Below are 22,081 nucleotides of genomic sequence, written 5' to 3' on the forward strand. Positions count from 1 at the left end.
CAGCTGTTAAACAATTTCTCATATACTCACTCCACTGAGAGCCATCAAAAGCCGCCTGGATTTTAACAAATGGTTATCAACACGGAGGTGTTTTTCCTGTGCCGCCGCACCGTGCCGGCTGCGTTAAACCCTCACAGTCTCACAGTCCATCGCCAGTTTGTTGTCAGTTCATGCACACATCCCATCCTTTGTATTTAGTCCTGATTTCTTCCCGTGTACCGTGTTTTGCGCCGTCCTCCTCGACCACGCCTTTTTGCCCCATCCTTGCAAACTGTGTTTGCTCATGCCTTTGAACCCTGCCAGAATATGATCGTCTTTTTGCTTGACCCCTATTGTGCCCCTGCTCCGCTGACTGACCACCTGTGTACTGAACCAGAGTCTGGAAATAAAGACCATGATGTCTCACATACCTAAACCAAGTCTGGGAGTCTGCTTTGCGGGCCCAGCCACTCCTGGTGCCAGGCAGCTCCCCGCCTTGACTCTCTCAGACACTTCCTGGATCACTCTTAGGCTAAGATTCCTTGCTACTAATCGTTAGGCTAAATTGGGCGCTTTCTGAGAGGACTTTGACATGCTTTGTGAATACAGGCCCTGATCTTTTTCCCCTAAAAGGTGGGGTATAAAACCTTTTTTTTTTTTTTTGTCCTGCACCAGACAGAGCTTTGTTACAATGCCTTGTTTCATAACACATATATCTTACCCAAAAATAAATCATTTCATTTAAAATCAAAAACTTTTAGTGGTAAGAATTAAATTGTTTGATTAAAATATCATTAGATATAACTTGTTTTTGAGACATTCACTGTGCTTTGTATTTAACCATTAATGTTTCTTTTGGTCACTTAGGGCTGAAAAATGTGTTAATCAGGAAATTGTCAGTCCAACGACTGGCACTCACTGAGGAAAGTCCAAACAGTTTTCATGAAACAGTCCAAGCACTCTGAAATGTGGAAAATACCCAAGTTTACTGTAAGAATTCTGTCTTTCAAATCACATGCTTAGCAAGAGAAAACATTATTATTCAACACATATTTCATGTTATGAAATCATTTAGTTATCACATCACTTTTTTTGCTGTGAGCCTTTCTTTGAAGCTATGGAAGGAGGTACAGCTGGTGATACTGGTTCAAGGTAGCTTGATCGATAACCAGTGGAACTCCCTGAGCCCAGTAATCCATCTACAGAACATCAAACAGAGTGGTGGCAGTATCCAGTTGTGATGACCTCTGTGGATCACACAGCTGTGCCCCATGCATGCAATGTTTGTTCATCACTGTCAACTGCACTTGCTTGGTGGTGGTGACTGGTTATGGTGGAATCAGTGGATCACACATCTGTGCCACATGTTTACAGTGCTTTTTTGATCCCTTCCTCCTCGGGCTTCATTGCACCCTGGTGACAGGCCTTTTTGTCACCTTTCTTTTCCCTCACCTCCTTTACTTTCTTCACCTTGACCTCAGCCTGCTCCGGATCAGGCCCACTGTCATGACTTGGGTTATGGAGTCTTGGCAGTGTGCTTGGGAATAATCTGTCCCTGGATTTGATGTCATCTGAGAAGACATGTGGCCCTCACACTCCCATTCCGGATGGGGTCATTCAGGCATGGCACGCCACAGCAGGTGAGCAGGTCCCTCATTACAACCCATGACATTATCCTTTTGACCCAGATATCCGGTCTTGCATCAATGTGAAATATAAGTCAAACACCTGTTCATTACTTTTTACAGAAGCAACTTGCTTTAATAATTCATAGAAATATCTTGAAAGTGTATTTCTGTGTAGGCTCTCAGTTGTCCAGGTGGTTTCCATAGTCGAGAAGCTTGAATCTTCGACTGGACTGGGTTGCTTGACGCGAGGACGTTTCGCTTCAAATCACAGAAGCTTCCTCAGCTAAAATTTTTGCTCTGGTAGTCTGACTTCTGTCTTGACTCTTGTAGAGAAGAATAAAACAGAAGCCAGAAAGCTGGAGTTTTAAACCTAACCAGACCCCTCCTACCGAGAGGCTGACTGCTATAGGCTAGCCTATAGCAGGAAGGAAGCTTCTGCGATTTGAAGTGAAACGTCCTCGCATCAAGCAACCCAGTCCAGTCGAAGATTCAAGCTTCTCTAGTTGAAAGTGTGTGTACATACGTGTGCTAAGTAGTGAAGCTTTGCACTAAAATGCTCCGGAGGCTTTAGTGATGATTAATTAAACACAGCCATGGATCTCTTAAATGTCGAAAACTGTAAAAAATTTTGAGGAATGATGAGAGATTGACACACACACACAAACATCCTTACAACAATAGGAAATTGTTCTATGTGTGCAGTGCACATAAGTTTAAGGTTTGTTTATAGGCTATTCCTGAGTGTAACACCATTAGATAGATAAACTTTATTGATCTCACAGAGGAGAAATTCACGTTACATCAGCTCTTAAGTCAACACACAAGGTGGGTGCAAGTAGAGGAAAAAGATCATCGAACAGCGTGTGCAAGGATAAGCAATAATAATAATACTTGTAACAGTACAAGACATAAGAAAATGAGGTAGAAATAGAATATGTATATACACACACACATATATATATATATATATATATATATACACATATATATATATATATATATATACACATATATATATATATATGTTCTGCACTCAGATTGCAATAGCCAATCACAGCTTAGCCTTTCTGTCCATCATTTACCTATATTTTGGCATGCTTGGAGCCAGAAAGTTATGTTGGATCCAAAAGGATCCAAAAAGGCTAGGACCAAAAGTTATATTGGATCGGTTCCCACTGACCAATAGCGTTAAAGCTTACTGCCAACAGCTAGCCAATCAAAGCGCGGCATACCAAGGTCAGGAACTAGGGAAGTCACAATTATTACAGTATTCACCAATCGCAATTATTTTTCATATTCGCGATTACCCTGAATTATTTATTTTATCCACAAAGCATAAAACGACTCAGAACCTGACGTCATTGTGCTGCAGCCTCACTCACTCTGTTTCGCTCTCGAGATGACACTTCAAAAATTAGGGAAAAACTGATATAAATAGCAAAATATACATACAGTATAGTAAGTTGAAAGTGATTTTATTCATTATCACTGAAAAATAAAGTTTGTACAGCTTCTCAAAATTGTGTTTATTGGAAAGCGCGCTTGTAGCACTTCTTCAGCGGTCACATGATGCCGTGACATCACAGAATGGAGAGTCCCATCTTTGTCTGTTTGATTAACAACAGGAACAGATGGACGTCAGCATGGACAGAGACGAGACCAAGAACTTTTCTGACTCCTCTTCAAGTGTGGATTATGTCTGACTCGGATCCTGAGATTGTCGCAGCAGTGATTAGAGCCTACAGATTGGAGCCGTATTTTTCGGACGAACATTCAAACCAGGAGCATTCTGGCAGCGAAAATAATACGGACAGTGTTTATGGCGGAGCCAAAGCAGAGGCAAGAGACGTGCCAATTCAGATGGATTTTGAAAGGCTGCAGAATATGGAATGTAAAGGAGGCTTTGACTTTTACTGCCGCTGTTTATAACACTTTAATTACTGTATAGCATTTTCGATTCAAGCGTCTGTTTACTGCCTTTGTTATTGTTCCAGAGCCGTGATAGTGTAGCTATTACTTGTGGACCACGAGTAATAGCTATATATATATATATATATATATATATATATATATATATATATGCATATACATACACATATACATATGCATATATATATAAACATGATTGGGATTGAAAAAGAGATAGGAGCACCTTCTTTACAATATGTGAAATGGAGTTTAGATGTGATAAGTTAACATTAGTGCTGGATTTGTAAACGAGTTGTTATTGCACATGATATGTGGACATATAAATAATATTGCACGTGATTTGTGGACATATTATTGCATGTGGTTATTTCACAGTGTTATTGTACAGTCTGACAGCAGCAGGGAGGAACGACCTGCAGTATCGTTCCTTCTTGCACTGAGGGTGCCTCAGTATGTCACTGAACGAGCTGGTCAGCTCCACTACAGTCCGGTGCAGAGGGTGAGAGGAGTTGTTCATGATGGATTTGAGCTTGGTTAACACCCTCCTTTCAGGCACCTCCTCCAGAGAGTCCAGAGGACAGCCCAGGACAGAGCTGGACTTCCTGACCAGCTTATTCAGTCTCTTTCTCTCCAGCTCTGTGCTGCCCAGGGCCCAACAGACGACATTATAGAGGAGAGCTGAGGCTACAACAGAGTTGTAGAAGGTCTTAAGCAGAGGCCTGCTCACTCCAAAGGATCTCAGTCTCCTCAGGAGGTGGAGGCAACTCTGACCTTTTTGTACAGGGCGTCTGTGTTGTGAGTCCAGTCCAATTTACTGTTGTGAACACTCAATCAATCAATTTTATTTATATAGCGCCAAATCACAACAAACAGTTGCCCCAAGGCGCTTTATATTGTAAGGCAAGGCCATACAATAATTACGTAAAAACCCCAACGGTCAAAACGACCCCCTGTGAGCAAGCACTTGGCGACAGTGAGAAGGAAAAACTCCCTTTTAACAGGAAGAAACCTCCAGCAGAACCAGGCTCAGGGAGGGGCAGTCTTCTGCTGGGACTGGTTGGGGCTGAGGGAGAGAACCAGGAAAAAGACATGCTGTGGAGGGGAGCAGAGATCGATCACTAATGATTAAATGCAGAGTGGTGCATACAGAGCAACCCAGGTATTTGAGACTGTCCACAGTCTTTATGTCCTCCCCCTGGATGTTCACTGGTGGGTGAGGTGGTGGTTTCCTCCTGAAGTTGATCACCATCTCCTTCGTCTTACTGGTGTTGAGACACAAGTGGTTGTGCTCACACCAGTCCACGAAGATTGTGATGACCAACAGGTCCTCCAGCTTGTTCCCCTCAGACATGCAACCCACAATGGCGGAGTCATCAGAGAACTTCTAGAGGTGGCAGCTGTCCATGTTGTAGGTGAAGTCCGAGGTGTAGAGGGTGAAGAGGAAAGGCGAGAGGACAGTGCCCTGGGGGTCTGATAGTGTTAAAAGCACTGGAGAAATCAAAGAGCATGACTCTCACAGTGCTCCCGCCTGTCTCCAGGTGGGTGAGCACTCCTTGCAGTAGGTAGATGACAGCATCACCTACCCCAATGTTGGGCCTGTAGTGCAGTGGATCCCAGGTGTCGCTCACCACGGTGTGGAGGTGAGACCGGACGAGCCGTTCCATGGTCTTCATGAGGTGGGAAGTCAGGGCAACTGGTCTGTAGTGGGCCGGTTCCTTGGCGTGCAGTGTTTTGGGAACTGGGACCACACAGGAGGTCTTTCACAGGGTGGGGACCACCCCCAGGCTGAGGCTCATGTTGAAGATGTGGCTGAGGACCTCACAGAGCTCATCTGCACAGGTCCTCAGCGGCTTCGGGGAGATCCCATCAGGTCCTGCTGCTTTCCTCTGCTTCAGCCGCAGGAGCTGACCTCTCACCTCAGTTGGAGCTACAGTGAGGGGGTAGGGAGGAGCTGGTGTGTGAGCTGAGGTGGGCTGTTGCTGAATACAGTTGCCGGGGGGAGGGACGAGGTCCGGGGTACAGTGAAGGTGACCAGGGGGTAGAAGGTGGTGGGTCAGAGGGACTGGAGGGCTGGCTGCTGGAGACATGTGGGGGGCAGGCATGGAGGAGCCACAATGGTTAAAGTAGCTGTTTAGCTCCTCTGCGAACCGAGAATCCCCTTCGGCCGTCCTGCTGGCACCCTGCCCAAATCCGGAGGCGGTCTTGAGGCATCTCCACATGTCTCTGACGTTGTTCCAGGCCAGCTGCTCCCCCATCTTCCCTCCATACACCTTCTTGGCTGCACGGATCTTCCACTGGAGCTCCTGTTGGACTCTACGCTGCTCCTCTCTGTCTCCTGAGTTGAAGGTCCTCTTCTTCTGGTTCATCAGAGCCTTCAGCTCGGGGGTCACCCAGGGGTGGTTGTTGGGGAAGCACCGTACCCTCCGGGTGGGCACAGTGCTCTCCACACAGAAGTTCACGTAGTCAGTGATACACTGGGTCAGGCCGTTGATGTCTTCACCATAAGAGTTTTGAAACATGCTTCAGTCTGTGGTTCATTAATGAGTAATGTAACAAGGTACGGCAGCACGGTGGATTAATTAGTGGTTAGCACTGTTGCCTCACAGCAAGAAAGTCATAGGTTTGATTCCCACCTGGGGCATCTCTGTGTGGAGTTGGCATGTTCTCCCCATGTTTGTGTGGGTTCTCTCCGGGTGCTCCAGCTTCCTCCCACATCCAAAAACATGCAGGTTACATGGATTTGAAATGTTAAATTGTCCGTAGGTATGTGTGTGCAGGTGTGGATGTGTTTGTTTGTCTATATATGGCCCTGCGACAGAGTGGCGTCCTGTCCAGGGTGAACCCCACCTCATGCCCTATGCCTGCTGGGATAGGCTTCAGCTCCCCTGTGAAACGTCACTGAACTGTGGGAGAGAACAAAGATGACCTGTTGAATTTGGGATGGTGCATTTAAGTGCACATTGTGCAAAATGGGTGTGGTTTATTGCTCAGTCACACAAGGAAAAAAGAGCAGCTGGATAGAAAATGTGCGTGACTGTGTGCAATTCCCTTACTATCAAGATGCAACCAGGAAATGCTGAAATGGGTGTGTCAGTGAGAATGGCCGGGTCTACGTTCACCTGCTGTCACATGCACAGTCAGATATAAAGTCATGGGATGAAGCCTGATGGCTGAGGTCGATACACGGGGTGACAAACAGGTAGGCGGAGGTACAGACAGTCGTGAGGCGGTGGCGTGGTCAGTAACGAGCACAGTTCAAGCACGGGCATATCGGAGGAGGCAGAAACAGAGTCAAAAACAAGTAGGGTTCATGCACGGAGAAGCAGGTTAACTGGCTCAGACAAAAGGCAAGGTCAAAACAGGCGAGGGTCATACAGGCAAGGAAACAGGCTATGGCAGAAAAAAACACAAGACGCTTGGAATGAGGCAATATGCACAACGAGCTGTGGAAAACATGGGGTTTAAAAGCAGAGGTTAATGTGATAAGATGGAGGTGCATGGAAGAAGGCGTGGCTAGATGAGGCAAGAGTGGAGTGACAAGTGGGTGTGTCAGACAAAAGCAACAAAAACAGGAATGTAACAATGACAGAACAATTAGGAAATATATAACAGCTGAGTGGATCCTTGTCATTTGATTGGTGCTTTGTATGTCACATGACATGGATTAATTCATCCCATTTGTGTTGTATTGCATTTAGAGTGCAAATTTGGTTCCATATGTTTGGTACCATTGCACTCTGCACACACATATGCTCACGCATGCACATGTACGCACACATGTGATCATGCACATGCATGCACCACACGTGCTCATACATGCGCATGTGTGGGCACACCCACACACACACACACACACACACGCATACAGAAAACAAATCCACTGTGCTGTCTGGAGGCTGTTGGCAGGAAGATGGAATGAAAAGCTGGACTCATTTCTGATGTTTTTTCTTTTTTTAGCTGCACTGAGGATGTACACAGTCTGTTTTTGGTAGTACATGTGCACACAAGCGCTGACCAGGTTGCGTGTGTGCACGCACGCGGGGGACAATGACTACCGAGACATAATTTGATTGAGCCAACTGATGCTGCTAATTCTTGTAACACACACAGACAAAACAAATCCACTGTGCTGTCTGGAGGCTGTTAGCAGGAAGAAAGAATGAAAAGCTGGATTCATTTCTGATGTGATTTTTGGCTGGACTGAGGAACTACACAAAGTCTTTTTTTGTTTTTCTTTTTTTTATGGAAGTCCGAAGTAAGTACACAGCATCACTGGACTACATGTCACAATTTGGACTTTAGCAGCAGTGGGCCGGACAGAAGGACAAAGAGAGAGAAACAGATGAAGACTTGGGACAAAACCAGATTCTGGGCAGGTCCAGGGACAAAGCATGACACAGAGGACATTGCTGTTCCAAAGGGGCCATCCATCCCTGCGCCTGATGATGACAGGATCACAGAGGAGTTGTCAGGCTTCAGGTCAAGGTGCATCTGGGCTCCAGTGGAGCCATCCGCCCCTGTCCTGTTGACATCACTGAGGGGCCATCCGCCCTGGCTCCAGAGGATGTTGCAGTTCCAGTGGGATCATTTGCCTATGTGCTCAAGGACACCGGAATTCCTGAGGAGCCAGCTGGCTCTGCTCCAGATGGAGACGGAAGTCCAGGGGGTCTGCTCGCCAGTCCACTGCCAGATGATGTCACTGCTCCTGTGAAACCATCCAGAAGCTTGCCTGAGGACATCAAGACTCCTGTGGGCCACTCAGCCTTTTTCTGGATGTGTCTGTGGACACCTGCAGGTCATATAACACAAGAGTGGGCCACAGATACTTAGTGTCGGGGAGGTGATGGTCTAGTGGTTAAGCGTTGGGGTTGAGACCAGAGGATCCTCGGTTCAAACCCCAGTCTGACTGGAGAATAACAGGGTTCCTTGGGCAAAGTCCTTAATAACCAAGTTGCTCCCGGTGTGCAGTGAGCAGTGGTGGGCACAGCTAACTGAAAAGTTATCTTTTATGACGATAAACCAATAAACTGCTAAAAAAAATCTCTTTATTACAGATAACCAATAACTATTAGTATTGATGTGGACGTGGCCACATCAGATTACACTGTCAGCTTCTGATAAACCAGTTTCACTTTGAGCGCCGCAGGGGCTGCTGGGTAAATTCAAGGATCACAAACACAAGGAACCCATGAAAAATGAATAAACAATAAAATTAAACCCCAAACACTGTCATCATCTTTCAAAAGCAGTAAAACACAGTATTAGAAGTCACAGTTTATCTCAGTATTAGATACACCGCCATTTATGAACTAAAACGTCCTGCTTTTTTCACACACTTTGAACCCTGTGGCTTAAACAACCGAAATACATCCATTAATGTATTGATTGGCAGAATAAAAGACACGTAGTAAATATAAATTCTTACCTGTTACTTTCAGTAGGATTCATCTGAATAAATAATCCACATAAAGTGTCCTTTTAAAAAAAAAAGCCAAACAGTGTCTAAACGTGAAGAAAAGTCCCTCCTTCTGTACACAGAGCTGCGCCGTGAGAGCTCCTCTCTCCCACCGTCTTGGCGATTAAATTACAGCCACAAAGAAATAAAATAAAATAATGTTAAAATTAGTCTTTTGTTTTCCTGTTGAGTGGATGACTCACTGTAACATACAAGGGGGACCTGAACTACACTACCCACAATGCTCCATGTCGACCAGCCAATCATGTTTTGTGCTTGATGATGACATCATCAGCAAGTGACAGGCAGCCAGTCTGCTACAAACACAACAGATGGACTAAAATGTTTGATTTTAGGGTTTACAAATGTTTTTGACTTTGCTCACTTTACCAGCAAAAAAAAAAAAAAAAAAAATCAGATTGAAAGTTATCGGAACTAAATTTATCGGAAGATAATTGGTCCGATGATGGTTTTAAAACTTATCTAAAAAGCTAATCTGATCGCAAAAATATTAGCATTGATAATTATCTGCTATGGGATTAGCTGAACTGTGCCCACCACTGGTAGTGAGCATCTTGCACGGTAGGAGATCGGTGTGTATATGGGTGAATGTTTGGCATAACTGTAAAGCACTTTGAGTGTCTGATGCAGATGGAAAAGCCTAAAAAATGCAGTCCATTTACCAATTAACATGTTGCTGTAGGGTCAAAAAAAAATCTGTGTTTTTAGAAGAAATTACAAGTTTCAACACACCCAGAGAAATGTCAAATTTGGTAAATCTAGGTGAAGTATCAGTGATGGCACCCACCTCAATAACAGATGACAACTTCGATTCCAGTTGATTGCAGATTGTGGGCAATGTGTCTGCGTTCATTACATGAGACTTAGTGGACAGGGCCTAAACCAGAAGTGAGTGTGGTTTAACCCAAAATGACTGGGGCTTAAATCAGTACATTATTTTAAGTCTGAAATTGATATGGATTGATCAGAAGTTGCAATATTTGTTTATTTGAAAACTATTTACAGCACATGGGATGGTTCAGCATGGGTGGAAGACAAACCAAAGGGCAGAGAATGGTATGTTAGAAAACGGATTTATTACAAGGAGCTTAAGTACAGAAGATGGAAAAAAAAAATGAGCCAATGTGCGTGGCTATCTAGCCGTGTGGAGAACGGCCCACTCAGCGGTGGAACCGCAGCCCAGATGTGTTCAGTTCTGATGGTATGGATCCAGAGCCAGGTGGCCGCCTGCAAGCTGTCGACGTGGCTGTGGAGGAGAGACAGATGAGTGAGTGCTGAGCTGGTCACTTCCAGAAGTGATTCTCACAGTCAATCAGTGACAAACTATCACAGCTGGTCCAGATATGCAGGCAGTTAGAATGATTCAGTTCAGTTTCTGCTAGTAGTTCTTATCAGGAAGAGTTCACAGTTCAGTTCATATGATTAATTCCAGGCAGTGTTCAGTGAGCAGCAGCTCATATGAGCAAAAGGAGAGCAAACACTTAGCTGGTAGATGCAGAGTGTGAGAGCTCCGTGCACAGGCTGCAGGTGAAGCCGGTCTTGGTGCAGCAGCAATTAGGAAGATGTCAGCTCTGAGCAGAGGCTCAGACACACTCTAAAAAATGATTCATGGGGTTAGGTAGTTGAGCTTAAAATCAAGAGCTTTTTCAACATAAAAGAATAAGCTTGTTACACTGACTTATTTTAAGAAGCTGGTCTAGCTGAAAATATGGGATTAGTTCATTGAGCTTAAAATCAAGAGCTTTTTCAACATAAAAGAATAAGCTTGTTACACTGACTTATTTTAAGAAGCTGGTCTAGCTGAAAATATGGGATTAGTTCATTGAGCTTAAAATCAAGAGCTTTTTCAACATAAAAGAACAAGCTTGTTACATAGACTTACTTTAACAAATTGATAACTTATTTTAAGAAGCTGGTCCAGCTGAAAATATGGAAAACTATTAACTTAAATATGTATACATTGCCAACAAATTTTGTCTGGCTAAAGGCCAGACAAAATCAGCTCCACTTCCTTCATTGTCTAAGCTGAATCAGGGACTGACATTTTGCTACATACTGAGTCTTCCTGTCAGTTCGTGGCTCTTTGCCCTAAACACAGCCGGTGAACATAGGCAGCTGGCAGATAAATAATTGAAAAATATAAAATTTAAACAAACGTAAAATATGTAAGTCAAAAGAAACAAAGGTTAACCTAAATGTTTTAGGGCTGAGTTTATGTAACATTTTCAAATCATGTTTAAATAGAGATGTATGTTTCTCTTTCATAAGTCAAAGAAGTTAGGTTATTGTCTGTGAGGTTGTTTTTGAAGACGTTCGAGTTTGCAGCAAGTGAAATAATGTACGACCGACCACATTAAACAGCCTGTTTCAAAACAAAAACACCGTTCATGTTCTTAGTATTATGAGCTTTTATTTTGAAAAACTGAGGCTGTTCTGTCGTAGAGGTAGCTTGAGCAAACATTACAGGCATCTCCGAATTATCCAAACCAAACATTTCTCTGCAGCATTTCCTGGATGAAGTTTACACATATTGGAAAGCTACAGGGTCACATCCTCGCTAAAACTTGATAAAGTGATATATTCAACAGCTTTCAGAGGATGTTCTACTCCTGCTTCTGTTTTTGACCTGCTATCAAGTACAGAGAGGAGCCAGACTGTGGCTGTTATAAAAAAAAATCAGAAGAAGGAAAAAGAAAAATTTCTAGAGTGTCACTGGGTAAGTAACTGTTTTTTCTTTATTTTGTTCATAACCGCTACTAACTGTATTAACAAATAGTGCAAGAATTTGTTTTAAAGAAAAGGATTCGTCACACGATTTTGAACTTTGCTTTTGCCCGCGCTCTCTGTTGAAGAGCCGTCCCTCGACCGTTTATTTCTAATTAGGTGACTGTCAGACTTGGACATTTTCTGCTGCAAGGTTCATATTTTTTTACTGTGGCTGCCGAACAAATTAAATTAGTATTATACGTTAGTTGTACCACTGCCACCGCAAAGGTAAGTGTTTTATTTTGTCCAAGTTTAAAGTTTGGTGAAGGTTTTGCTAGCTACAGGTGCATGGTGATAGATCGATCGTCTGTCGCAACTAAACTTGTTACAAATTATTTTAGGAGAGAAATTTCTGTTTCAACTTTATACGTGTTGGTCTGTGTCTATGTGCAATATGTTAAGGCACTGACATTATTTGTAGAAATGCCATAGAAAAGGTTTCCTTTTAGTGAGGCTGCAGTAGGCCTGTGTATTTTTGTTTTGCCCTTGAGACGTTGAATTTTCTGAAGTTATGAATCATCAAAATGTATGTGTAGTCACCACAACTTCTGTTTTTTTTTATTCACTTTAAGGAAAGAAATTTCAACATATTGAGAAAACAATGACAGTCCAAATGTATTTAAAATATTTTATATCCTAAGACAAAGGATAATTTTTGTTCAGTTGGTTGCAAGCAAATTTTTGGTTTTCCCACCTTCAGTTTAGAAACACATCATGGGCAACAAGTTTTTTCTAAAAGTGATACTGCATAGGCTGTATGCATTATAGCTGTGGATCTCTAAACATTTCAAGCAGTTTAAACAGAGCTTTGCTTAGTTTTAAACATGAATTGGTCCTGTAAAATCTGCAAATTTGAAGTGTCAAGAAGAACTGATCTTTTAAAGCATTACAGGCTTAGACATGGACATGGTGGAGAATTTCTCCCTTGCCTCTATTGGGAGTGTTGTTGCTCATTTAAAACATGGGGCAGCCTCAGAACCCATCTGTCAAGAAGCCATTCAGCCCGTGAGACAGGGACACACAGAGAACTTCTGTCTTTTAAATGTTTATGTTGCTCTTCAAACACCATCTCAACAGAAAAAGAATACTTTGAACACATTGGCCGTCATTTAAAAAAAACAGGAAACCGTGTCTTGTGTTTTTGAAAATTGCTCTTTCAAAACAAACATTTATGGAACATTTGCCTCTCATAGGAGTCGGAAACAAACTCATCATTCCCTGGATGACTTCAAGCCTGATCTCTTACAGAGGTATGTTAGTCTTTCAAATACAGGGGATGATACTATTGAGGAGGATATGGAGGGTATAGTGAGTGAAGATCCTGAAGATGAAGAAATGAGAGAATTACCTAACTTAATTGAAAACAAATTAACCCACTTGCTGCTGAAAATGGAAAGCATATTCAATGTCCCACAAAGGTGTATTGATGAGTTAGTGGAAGAACTGCACTTTATTACTTCATCAGCTTCAGGTCCTATTTTAAAAGATATTTTACAGTCATGCTTAAAGAAGCATAATTGTGAGGTTGATGATTTGATCATCTCAGAGATGGTGACAGAGCTATGCAAGTCTAACCCAATTAGATTAGCTCTAGGACAGAATGCTCCTCTTTCCACTTCCTACAAAAGAAGAGAGTATTTCAAGGAGCATTTTTCCATGGTGGAACCTATTGAGTATCTTCTCAGTGCTAGGGAGAAGAAAAGTTTCCAATATATACTCATTTAGAAGTCTTTACATGAGGTTTTGAAGAAAAAAAAAGAGATCCAGGATTTGCTCAGACATAGCACTGAAACAGACAGCAGGTCTGACGCTCAATATAAATCATTTCATGATGGTATACATTTTAAAAACAATACATTGCTCTCAGAAAACAATCCAGCCATTTCTCTCATTCTGTATGTGGATGATTTTGAAGTGTGAAGAAAAAAAGGGTTTGAAGAAAAAAACAAAATTACTGCTGTATATTGGGTTTTAGCTAATGTGCCACCATTGCTCAGATCCTCACTGACATCAGTCTACCTTGCCATTCTCTGCAAGGTTGATGATGATAAAAAGTTTGGCTATAGTGCTGTGTTAGAACCACTGTTAAGGACATTGCCAGCCTAGAAGAAGAAGGACTTTACATTCCTTCACTAGGTCTATGAGTCAAAGGTACTGTATTTTGTGTTGTTGCAGATAACCTTGGAACCCACTGTATTGGAGGGTTTGTGGAGAGCTTCTCAAGTACACACGTCTGCAGGTTCTGTCTTGGAGAAAGATCCCAATTCCAAGTGAGTGAAGTTAAGACAGGAGCATTTTGTCCTCGGACAACACAAGAGCACAGGGTGCATGTTCAGACAGCGCAGAGAGATACAAGTGCATCTCATTGTTATGGAGTAAAGGGACAGTGCCCACTGACTGCTAAACTAAAATATTTCAATGTTTTATCTGGCTACCCACCTGATTTGCTTCATGATCTCTTTGAAGGTATTGTTCCCTTAGAGTTAGCACTATGTCTAAATGCCTTAATCAAAAGGAAATATTTCACACTGGATGAATTAAATAAACTAATCAAAGAGTTCCCATATAGATGGGCAGATAGAACGGATGCACCACAACCAGTTCCACTGACCTTTGCTGCAAGAAAAACTGTTGGTGGGAATGCCCATGAAAACTGGGCTTTGCTTTGCCTCCTTCCCCTGATAGTAGGAGAAAGAATCCCTGAGAATGAACCAGCTTGGCTGATCCTTCTGAACCTTAAGGACATAGTTGAACTTGTCCTTTCTCCTGTTCATACAGATCTCACTATTTGTTTCCTTGACAGCAAGATTTCAGAGCATTGACACAGATTCCTGGAGGTTTTCCCTCAGGAAAGACTCATTCCAAAGCATCATTTTCTTGAACACTACCCACATCTGATAAAGGCTTTTGGTCCACTTGTCTTTGTGGACTATGCGCTTTGAAGCTAAGCACAGGTTTTTTTAAGCGTGCGGTCAGGCATACTCTGCTTCCGAAACATTGTTGTCTCTTGCAGTGAAGCATCAGTTAATGATCGCATACCATCTACATGGCAGTAAAACTGTTCAACCTCTACAGGTAGCAAAATTGTCAACAGTGGATTTGACTGTGCTGAGGGAAGACATTAAGAAAGCAGTTGAATCAAAATTTCCTGGAGAATCATTTGTTCACATGGCAAACACAGTTTGCTACAATGGCACCAGTTACTCCACTGACATGATCTTGGCACATGGTTCAACAGGTGGTCTGCCAGATTTTGTAGAACTGATACAGCTTGTTGTAAATGGGAAGGTTGGCTTCATTGTGAAATGTTTAAATTCATGGTATATTGAGCATCTTCGAAGCTATGAGCTTGAAAACACAAGAAGTGTCAAACTCATTGAACCTAGTGAGTTGTTTGACATCTTCCCCATGGCAGCATACAGTGTTGCAGGGAAGCTCATGGTGACCCAGAAGTGCTACATTTTTGTACCATAGACGGGAACGGGGTCAGTATACCTTGTCATTTGTTTGAGTTTATAGATGAAACCTCAAAAATTGCATCGTCCTCCCCTGTATATGGGGTTACTGTCTAATTCCGCAAAAAAAGTTTTTTTTTTTTTTTTTAAAGAATGTGCTTGCCCCACACTTGAGCACAAATAAGTTTCATTTGCAGGTGTAGTGAGTGACATACAACTCCTTCGATGTGTGTATTCCAATATTTTTCAAAGTGTGATATTGTTCAGTCTATAATCAAACATTAGGCAATACTAGTGTCTCAATTTACCAGAAGCATGGTATGGCTTTTAAACCCAGACCACATTAATTCTAGCTGAGAAGGAGAGGATGTTAGGCTCTTGATTACTCTGCCAAGATGGAGACGTAAAAACGTCATCTGGAGTAGTACTTGTAAATATGAGGTCCATAATACTTAGATGGACAACAAGATGGTAGTCTTTGTAGTTTTATTTTCATTGACATTTTGCCCTGAAGAATAATGTAAAGCTTTCTTCCACCCCTTGTTGTTTGCCTTATTATTTAGTCAAAGTATAAGCAATCATAGGATTTTTGTTTTGTTTTTGTGGTAGGGTCTATAGAAGTATACTTATGGACACAAAATTAAGACTGTGTGAAGTTTCATGATAACAAAATGTCACAGTGTAATGTAATGTTATCCAGTACCCCTCAGCACACTAGTTTATATGATAAATGTAATGACAAGTCTAAGCTTTTATTTATCTGGAGTAACTTTTGTTGGTCATATTCTTCTCCCATACTGAATGATTATGGGATGCATATGAATGTATTCTATAATCCAAACTGATATAATGTTTTCTCTTATAGATACCCTGATGTCTCCTCAAGCCAAACTTCGCATCATTCTTCAGGACCATGAAATTCGCAAACTGGACTTACCCCATGGAATCCCTGATACTGTGGATGAACTTGAGTCTATTGTGAGAGAAATTTGCACTTGATGGGAACTTTACCTTGCATTATAAGGATGCTGACTTTGGAGAGGAATATTTTTCTCTTACCTCAATAAGTGACATCAAGGACAAGGATACCATTAAGGTGGTTCCCATTGTTGAGGCTCCTACTGTTACTCTAACCTTTTCTGATGTTGACAGTTCCTTTGAGAGTACATCAGTCCATCCTGCTAGCAGCGCCTGTTCTTCTGGATCACAAGACACACTGATTCTTTCATCACCTGAACATGTAACTCGACGTACACAGCGTTGGCCCACTGAATTTCCAGTACCTAATTTTGCATATGACACGGAGCTTGTGCTGGCCTCAGGAAATGAAAATTTCAAGAACGATGGAATTCAGCTCAACTTTGCCACAATCCTTACAGACATCCTTGAGAAACTGGCTGAAAACATCTTTCTGTATGTTGCCTACCCCACAAGTGCGCAGTTAGCCGATGTTGCTGAGGCACTAATTCAGAAACATCCTTGCCTTAAAGAACCAGGGTCATATAATGGATGCTACACATGGCAACAAAGACTGAAATATAAAATGGCCAGCTATAGATCTAAATTGAGAGGGCTTGGATGTCCTGAGCTTGATGTGAACTCTCAAAAAGAAGCGAGCACATGAGAAAGCACCCGCAAAGAATATCAAAGCCAAAAAGGGCAGAGGTGAACTATTTACCTCCTTACCCACAAGGAGAAACGGAAGGAACTTTGGAAAATGTAAGATTGGAGCTCCTTGATGAAGTAAAGAAGAGGAGCAACTGCCTGGTCATCAGTGAGAAAATGGCAAAGACATTCTCCATTCGCAGGCAGGAAGTTGTCATTCAAGCACCATCAATCAGTGACTTGAGAGACCGATGGCCTGGTCTTTTCGATGCAACTCAGGTTAAAATTGTTTCATAAAATGGTTTACAGTATGTGCCATGTCAGTCAATTTTCTACATTAACAAATTTATTTATTTGTGTTTTATATAGATAAATGAAGAATTCAGAAGGGTCACCACTGTTGGCCTTGAGACAACATTCATGGCAAAACTGGACCAGTATACCCCGAAAATAATGGCACTGGTGTCCTCAAGAGGAGGAGCTGCAAAAATGAAGATTTAGCACATAAAGAAAATGCTGCTAGAGGTATAAATTAATGTAACAGTTCATTTAAAATACATCAAATCACTTGATGTCTTAGGAGGTGTTGATGGGATATTTAAGTAAATATATCATAAATTAAGTCCTTTGCTGATGTCTGTCCGTTCCCTGTATGACCAGAGTCTGGTTCGCATTGCCGGCAGTAAGTCGGACCTGTTCCCAGTGCACGTTGGCCTCCGCCAGGGCTGCCCTTTATAACCAGTTATTTTTATGGACAGAATTTCTAGGCACAGCCAGGGGGCGGAGGGAGTCCAGTTTGGCAGCTTCAGGATCTCATCTCTGCTGTTTGTGGATAATGTGGTTCTGTTGGCTTAGTTGAACCAGGACCTTCAGCGTGCACTGGGGCAGTTTGCAGCCAAGTGTGGGGCGACCAGGATGAAAATCAGCACCTCCAAATCTGAGGCCATGGTTCAACGAGATCACAGATACGAGATCACAGATACAAGTGGCCGAGATGAGTTACTTTCGCAGGGTGACTGGGCTCCTCACCCTATCTCGAAGGGAGCGCCCAGCCACCCTGCGAAAGAAACTCATCTCGGCCGGTAAATCGAGAGCTTTGCCTTCCTGCTCAGCTCCCTCTTCACCACAACGGTCCGATACAGCGACCGCATCACTGCAGACGCTGCACCGATCCGTCTGTCAATTGTCTCGGGCATCTTTTCCGGATGCCCCCTGGACGCCTTCCTGGGAAGGCGTTCCATGCACCTCCCTTCAGGGGGAGGCCCTGGGGAAGACCCAGGATGTGCTGGAGAGACTATATCTCTCGGCTGGCCTAGAAACGCCTTGGTGTTCCCCCGGAAGGGCTGGAGGAAGTGTGTGCGGATCGGGAAGTCTGGGCTACTCTGCTCAGACTGCTGCCCTCACGACCTGGCCCCGGATAAGTGGAAGAAAATGGATGGATGGATCATAAATTAAGACATAATAGTTGTCTTTCAAAATGTCTTCATAGTTATTCATTCAACACTTCCAACACAAAAAAGTAAATACAATGATGAATAAATATAGTTTTTGGTTTGCACATTATTTATTTTTAAAGATAGATTTATTTATTTTTTTTTTTTATTTAATTTTCTTGTATTACAGGAACCGTCTGTAGAAAGGAGGAGAGAAGCTGCAATCCGTAGCTTAATTGTGTACCTGAGAGAACAGGATCTCTTCAAAGAACAGTTGGTAGGTAAATCCAACACTTGAACTGATAACTTCAGGATTTAGCCTGGGCTGTATTTAGGGATGGCAAACAGTGCAACTGAATGATAGGAAAGAAAATCAGGATGATCAGTGATATATTCAGTAAGTTTCGTTATTGCCCTAAAGTAAAAGTAAGTTTGAACAAGCCTTTGTGAGCAGTGTTTGTGTCAAAAAGTACGAGGTCTGTCCGTAAAGTATCGTACCTTTTTATTTTTTTTAAAAACTATATGGATTTCATTCATATGTTTTTACGTCAGACATGCTTGAACCCTCGTGCGCATGCGTGAGTTTTTCCACGCCTGTCGGTGACGTCATTTGCCTGTGAGCACTCCTTGTGGAAGGAGTGGTCCCGCCCCCTCGTCGAGACCGTCGTGTGCTCTTTCTCTGGTTATCACAAGACCTGGACATCAGCCATTTTCCGGCAGATTTCACTTTTAACAAGAGATTTTGTCATGGAAAGCCGCGCGGAGGCTTCGCGCGTCACGACCGATTCGCTGATGAAGAGAGACAAAGGAACACCTCCGTTTCGGCGTGTTAGAGGACAAGTTGGGACATGTCCAGCTCTCCACAAGTTCTTTATACTCACTCGACTGGTAAGCACTGAAAGCCGAGATAGACATGTCCCAACTTGTCCTCTAACACGCCGAAACGGAGGTGTTCCTTTGTCTCTCTTCATCAGCGAATCGGTCGTGACGCGCGAAGCCTCCGCGCGGCTTTCCATGACAAAATCTCTTGTTAAAAGTGAAATCTGCCGGAAAATGGCTGATGTCCAGCTCTTGTGATAACCAGAGAAAGAGCACACGACGGTCTCGTATCCACAGAGCCATCAGCTTAGAAATGATCCAGTGGTTTGTGCCGCGTCGTCGCAGCTCGCAGCGCGGCGCACCGACCGTCCTTTAAAGGGGTCCTTAAAGCTGTAGTTAAAGTCCTTATTCTCTGTGAAGCCCGTAAAATTTTCACTGAAAGCCAGATAAATTTTTCGAATGGTTCCAGGTGCCAGTCTCTAACAGCTTCTGAAAAAATTCTGATGGAAAAAAAGTCCTTTTCATTCCGCCATTTCCAGACAATGAAAATCTGATGAGGGGGCGGGACCACTCCTTCCACAAGGAGTGCTCACAGGCGAATGACGTCACCGACAGGCGTGGAAAAACTCACGCATGCGCACGAGGGTTCAAGCACGTCTGACGTAAAAACATATGAATGAAATCCATATAGTTTTTGAAAAAATAAAAGGTACGATACTTTACAGACAGACCTCGTATGCCATTAAAATGGTTTGTTTTGCTTCTCAGTGGCCATCCCCAAAGCCCAGGTTTAATCCTGAAGTTGAGACACACTGTACATTCTTGTTTTTACATATGACCAAAAAATAAAAAATAAACTGACATTGATTCTGACCTACTTATGCCAGGATGGTGATGAAGTCGTGAAGATTGTTGTGAGCAGAGGGTCATCTGAACCAGCCAATGCAACAGTGGTGATTGAGGGAGAAGAAGTCCTGGATGGCCTGACTGTCCCAAGAGCATGTGCCTTGCTCATGGGACTTATGTATGCACTCAACCTGTGCTATCCAAAATAACTAAAAAGCACTTTTGAGGCATTTCAAAAGATATTCCTTGAGCTGGATGTTCTGAGAGCTAGTCCCAAGGTAATGTCTCTTAAAAGTAAACTGCTGTACTAAAAATTAGGCTGCACTCTATTTCTGTAAATGTTGGACTGTTATATTTATGTTCGTTCTTGGTACAACATACAGCACCTGTATCTGCCAGTGGGTTATTGATTAACACAGCTAAAACAAATGCAGTTACATGCAACAATAATTTCATTTAATGATAATTTTGAACATTTTTTATTTTTTGTACTTTTGAGGAGTTATCAATATTTAGACCTCCACTAAAATACATATAGTGGGGCAAAAAAGTATTTAGTCAATCACCAATTGCGTAAGTTCTCCCACTTAAAAAGATGAGAGAGGCCTGTAATTTCCATCATAGGTTCTCCTCAACGAGAGACAAAACGAGAAAAAAAATCCAGAAGATCACATTGTCTGATTGAACAGAAAGTTATGGACCAAATATACAGGTTTTCACTCAAAATTTCACAATATATGGCCCCATTCATTCTTTCCTTTACACGGATCACTTGGGGACACCAAGTGAATGACGCAGTGCCAGACATGTCCCCCAGTACATGTCCAGGCCCGTCTGAAGTTTGCTAGAGAACATTAGGATGATCCAGAAGAGGATTGGGAGAATGTCATATGGTCAGATGAAACCACAATAGAACTGTTTGTTAAAAATAATTTGTTGTGTTTGGAGGAGAAAGAATGCTGGGTTGCATCCAAAGAACACCATACCTACTGTGAAGCATGGGGGTGGAAACATCATGCTTTGGGGCTGTTTTTCTGCAAAGGGACCAGGACGACTGATCTATATAAAAGGAAAGAATGAATTGGGCCATGTATCATGAAGTTTTCAGTCCATAACTTTCTTTTATGCACCAAATGCTTATTTTCAGCATAATTTACAAATAAATTCTTTAAAAATCAGACAATGTGATTTTCTGTATATTTTATTTTCCCCCTCGTGTATCTCATAGTTGAGAACCTACGATGAAAATTACAGGTCTTTCTCATCTTTTTAAGTGGGACAACTTGCACAATTGGTGACTGAATAAATACTCTTGCCTCACTGTAGAAAAGACTAAACAGTATGTAACTACAATGCATTATAGTTTTACAACAAGCACAAACTACAATCTAGGAAGCATCAAAGCCGAATCAACACGTCTCTGAAGCCATTTCAGCAAAAACTTACTACCAAAAGGATTAAGAAAAAAACTGCATCAATTTTAGCTGTGTTCTTTTTTTGGAATTTATGTGTTCAATATTCTTCACTGAGAACAAGTATTGCCATGATGTATTTTTTCCAAACACCAGCAACATTCTTTTATGCATTCCTTTTTGCATGACTGTTATGTTTACTTGTTCTTTAATATGCAGAGAGTGAGTCATTTAATTTAGTTCAGGAGAGCAGTCATCCAAATCTCAATTTGAATTTGTGTGTGTGTGTGTGTGCTTCACAAACTCTTGTTTGCTGTGCATTTATAGATCTTCCACGTTTATTTGATGGCAAACAGTTGGACAAGTTGGCTTTTTCTTTTTTTTTGATAATAAACAAGTTTGACCATTAAACTGACTGAATTGTATTAATGTTTATAAAATCAGTGGTATTAATATGAAATTGAGGGGAAAATTAATTGAATTAATTGATAAATGCTAAACAAATGAGCTAGAATAGCTTCAATTAACTAAATTGACAACTTAATTTATGATTAACCATTTTATTAAATTTAAGTTGGTTCACCTTAATTTAACATTAACCATTTTATTAAGTTTATGTTGGTTCACCTTAATTTAACATTAACCATTTTATTAAATTTAAGTTTAAGTTAAATAACTTTTTCTAAAATTAAAATTCTTGTTGGATTTACTGAAAGATTTTAGTTGGAATTTC

The 22,081-nt window shown here is 42.0% G+C and overlaps 2 long non-coding RNA genes across 5 annotated transcripts; both read left to right on the forward strand.

The window, feature by feature from the left end:
- The first annotated feature begins 301 nt into the window (after positions 1-301).
- Positions 302-20,853, forward strand: LOC117519785. Of its 4 annotated transcripts, none has more exons than XR_004563419.1 (3): positions 302-312; positions 13,291-13,297; positions 20,626-20,853. It is a non-coding gene; the product is annotated as an uncharacterized LOC117519785 (long non-coding RNA). The 4 variants fall into 4 exon arrangements; XR_004563418.1 differs by lacking the exons at positions 302-312; positions 13,291-13,297 and adding exons at positions 8,597-8,607; positions 15,843-15,853; XR_004563420.1 differs by lacking the exons at positions 302-312; positions 13,291-13,297 and adding exons at positions 9,981-9,994; positions 15,843-15,853.
- On the forward strand, positions 16,911-18,484 carry LOC117519784. Its single transcript, XR_004563417.1, has 3 exons — positions 16,911-17,117; positions 17,208-17,363; positions 18,462-18,484. It is a non-coding gene; the product is annotated as an uncharacterized LOC117519784 (long non-coding RNA).
- Positions 20,854-22,081: the final 1,228 nt, after the last annotated feature.

This window comes from Thalassophryne amazonica, chromosome 11 (assembly GCF_902500255.1).
Source record: "Thalassophryne amazonica chromosome 11, fThaAma1.1, whole genome shotgun sequence".
NCBI classification, from domain to species: Eukaryota; Metazoa; Chordata; class Actinopteri; order Batrachoidiformes; family Batrachoididae; genus Thalassophryne; species Thalassophryne amazonica.